The sequence below is a fragment of the Propithecus coquereli genome, unplaced genomic scaffold (genome assembly GCF_000956105.1).
Source record: "Propithecus coquereli isolate 6110/MARCELLA unplaced genomic scaffold, Pcoq_1.0 Scaffold246, whole genome shotgun sequence".
Taxonomy (NCBI): domain Eukaryota; kingdom Metazoa; phylum Chordata; class Mammalia; order Primates; family Indriidae; genus Propithecus; species Propithecus coquereli.
The window spans coordinates 2,101,755-2,106,263 of NW_012148019.1; positions in this window are offsets into that span (position 1 = coordinate 2,101,755).

Consider the following 4,509-nt stretch of genomic DNA (forward strand, 5'->3'; position numbering starts at 1 on the left):
TGTTAATCCATAGTGTTCTGAGCGCAACAGAAAGGTCACATAAATCTAAAGTTGTTTTTAAAGGTTTTCATTTTAATTAAAGATATCTTTTCTAATTCATTCTTGTTTGCTGTTTTCCTGAATTCCTTTTCTGTCCTGCAAATCCCTGTTTGTCTAATCACTGGTCCCAATACTTTGATGAGTATGTATTGTATTAGCATTAACTTAAACATTTTTAAATTTGTATACACACAAAATGGCAAATTACTGCATATGTGAAGAATGTGGTAAATAAATATATTTGAAAAAAAACTTAAAAGTAACTTGAAGTGTATTCAATATTAACTCTGTGGTTCATGTTCATAAATGGTTTTCATCTTAATGTCAGGCAGCTTGATATGCTCAATATGGCCAAAAGAGAAGGGAAAAAACTGGACTTTATTGTCCAGGCTAATGGAGGGGAGGGAGCCGTGTTACAAAGAAATAGTGGGGCCCAGTTTTGACCTTGCACCAAGAAAACCAGCGACACTGACTCTTCAGCCTCCTTTTAAAACCTGTAAGTGGGTCTAAGGAAGCACTGCCCCCCCGACTCCAGTGGGTAGAAATGGACTTTAGGTTTCTAATGAAAGGTAAAAATCTGTTGGCCAGGAAATGTGCCTTTTAAGACAGGACTGGAGGAAACGAGATCTGAAGCTAGATAGGTTGCTTCCACTCTGTTCTGGTTGGAATGTGTCCTCTCTTACAGCTCTGGTGTTGCGGTGAGGTGGGGCCTTTAATAGGTGATTAGGCCCTGAAGGCTCCTCCCTCATAAATGGGATTAAGGCCAGCCCTTCACACAGCATTCCGCCCCCTTGCCCTTCCTCCTCCTGCCATGTAAGGGCGTGTTCCTCCCCTCTGGGGGATGTGGCCCTCACCAAACGACTGAGCTTGCCGGCACCTTGTGCTTGGACTTCCTGGCCTCCAGAAGTGAGAAATTTCTGTTCTTTGTAAATTACCCAATCTCAGGTATTCCGTTATATACAGCAGCACAAACTGACACCCTCTCTCCAAAGAATCTACTCATAACAGGAACCTATTATGATTGACACTTGACATTGCAACATTCTTCCCATAAAAGCACATGTTATACAGCAACAGTCAAGACATATTACTCTCTAGTTACCCTTGATGGCCTATCTGTAACCCACCTGGTTCTGCCGTGCAAGAGGAGTAGGAAGGGAGAAATCCCTTCAGAAATCAAACGTGCCCGTTTCTTGGGCCAACTGGCTATTCATTGCCACTAGGGGCAAAGCCACGGGGACAGTTTTGCTTGATTAATTTATGAAAAGTTTAGGGCTTGGATAGCTTGAATTTGTACTCAACTAAGTTCATGCATCTAACTTAGAAAACTGGTATAACAGTTTGTAAATTTATCGTGAGAAAACACTCATGGAGTAGCATACTCAAGACTGGCATGATCATTGCAATTTGCTCTCTGTAGAAGCCCAACTTAGTGTATGGTGAGAAAGATGTATTCTCACAGACTGCGTGCTATGCACTGAAGATAAACGTGAACAAGACAAAAGCATATTTTTTCCTGTAGGCACACCACGTGTGAATTGAATGACACAACTAAGTCTGAAGCATCATTTCAGTTTTAGGGACGTCCTTCTTGTGTGGAAGCAATAGTAGAAGCTACTCTTTCCCTTGGGAAGCATTTGGCTGAGCAGTGCCTAGATTTCCTTCTTAGTGTCTCCTTTTAAAAATTTCTAATTGGCACCTAGCTTTTTATCTAAGTACAAATACTGGCCTACTTCCCACTCAGACTTCTTCAGGGCACTATGCATGCTCTATTTGAATGCCTGCAGGTGTGTGTACAATCCCTGCCCACATGCTTAGAAAATGAGTCGGTAAAAAGATTTGGTGCAAAAGCACACTCACTGCTTTTTCCCAGTTCTGGGCATGTTTGGTGATCACACTGACTTCTGAGATAATGTTTTCTCCACCTGAAGTCCTGGAGGACCCTAATGCTTCCCAGTATCAAGCTGCCAACAGAGATCAGCCAACACCAGCAAGCACACTTAGCCCTGCTTACAACCGACTCTTACCATCCCTATGTCTTGATGTTTCCTATTTAGGAAAACTTTTACCTGCTCATCTTATATTTTGGTATAGTATTTTCCATCAAAGACCTCAACAGTATTTTACTTTACTCCATTTTAGGGTTCCCTTGGTATAATTAAAAATTAGGAGTTTCCCCAAGAGTAGCAATTGTATTTTTCAGTAGTGATGGTCTTACCGTAATAGTCTTGTTCACGTCTCATCTATTCAACTTTAAAGACCTTTGCTGAGAGCTTCATATATATGTATATTATATATTTAAAATAGTTGCCTCTTGTTTCCACCCAGATGTCTCAAATGGGACTGCAAACTCAGTATGTGCACAAGTCCTAAATCTCCAAGCCCCTCTAACCTGGTCTTCCTCCTCTGTTCCCAGTCTCAGTACAGGGTATGCACGAGCACCGTACCATTGCACAGGATAGAAAATGAGAAGTAACCTTTCATGTCTTTTTCTTCACACCACAGATCTAATCACTTCCCAAATCCTATAGATTTTACTTTCTGTGTATCTCTTAAATGTGTTCACTTGTTTCTATCTGTTCTATCAATACCCTAAATTCTTTTTAAAAACTAGGTTAAGAATACAAAGATGAGTCACTTCTTCCCATACCTAGAGACTTGACAAGCCATGTATGAGCCGACACTGGAGTTTGGGGACTCTGAAGTTACGTGTCGTGGTTACGGTTCCAACTGTTCCAACTGTAACACGACAGCAGTGAGGAGGGAGAAAGGCAACTGTGGGGGAAATGACCTTCCACCTACTGGTGCGCTGCCTTGCTCCAGCTCATCGCTCGTTTTGGTGTTTGCCAGTACTTAAAATGAATGTGTGCGCCCCATGACGCTGTATGTGCATTTCAATTCTTTGAAAAACTACGTGCTAGGGAAGGGGGCTAAAATGCTTAGACGCCCAAAATGTATGACTAGAGGAGTTCAAGGGGAGCAGAAAGATTCTGTTTTTGCTTTGAACACTTTGCCCACATTTCTGTTGTTACTCTGGAAACAGGAGCCTTGATTCTGTCAGCACAAAACTCAACGATCCAACCGATCTTCAAACGTCCTGTCGAAGGCGTTTGCCCAGGAGCTGTACACGGCACTGACGAACATGACGACCGGATAGTTTTCTTCCCTTCTGAAACTTATTTTCAAAGGTAAAGGCATCTACAAGCTAGGATGCCACCCGCGATGGTTATCTGGTGTTACATCTCTGCCTTAATACGAAACGATCCCCGGGAGCAGTTCGGATCCGGGTCTCACTTCAGTGCCAACGAGCCGATCGAAATCTTTCCCGAAAGCAGGTTTTTACGTGAGAAGACGCAACGATTTTACCTGAGTTGGTAGCGCCTAACGTGCAATCCTCCTTCCCTGCCTCTAGCAAAAACAAAAAAACAAAAGAAAACTGGCCCCGGAACGCCCGCCTTTGTGCTCCGGGGAGCGGCGTTTAACGGTCCCGGGAAGACTCCGGAAGACGCGATCGAAATGCCAAGGACGGGCAACTCATGCAACAAGGGGACTCAGAGTTTTTGATTACCCAGTTTTCCCCTGAGTTTGGGCTTTAGAAAAGCATGCAAAGCAACACACATGAGGGACAGACCGGTGGAAACAACTCTCCACACGCTCACATGCCGCGGCGCCTCAGGTCGCGGGCCCGAGAAGCCGTCCCTGTGCGCGCCCCGCGCCCCGCTGGCGCCTGCGCACTGGCCCCTTCCGCGGCCGAAAGCCCCGGAATCGAGACGCTTGGATTCTGTGACAACGGCCCGATTCAACATTTTCTTCTGTATTGCTGCTGAACCTATGCTGCGACTTCAAACACATCGAAATTACGAGGGAGAGTTTCTCACTTTTCTCCCGCCTCCGCCGGCACCGCGGAGGGCAGCCCCGGTGAGGGTTGCTTAGGCTCGGGGTCCTGGGTTTCTATGGCGACACAAAGCGTCCCGGGAAAGGGCGAGGTGACCAAAAGGCAGGCGGGAAACACAGTTCGCAGGACAGAGGAGCGCAAGTATCCGTTTCCCGTCACTTTTCCCCAAGAAGCGGCGCGAACCGCCCTCACCCCCGAGCCCACGGAATCGGCGTGCGCCGGAGCGCTGCCTGCGGGGGAGGCCGGGGACGCGGCCGGGCGGCCCGGAGCGAGCGGCGCCCGCCAGGGCGGCTGTGTGAGGGGCGGGCGGGGCGTGGCGCCCCCGCAGGCTTCGTGGTCGCTTCCGGTGACCTGGGGGAACACCGAGGTCCCTCCAAAGCAGGTAAACCACGCTAGACGAATTCTAAATCTGAACGTAAGCGCGCAACGCGTGTTGCTTTTGGGCGGCGGTTTTTGTTTTGTCTGCAGGACGATGTGGGGGCTGCAAGTCCCCGTACGGCGCTGATTTGTTTATAGACGAGACTTCCGGAGGAATATTTCCAGTTACTGAAGAGCGATAAGAGGCTTTGTTTATC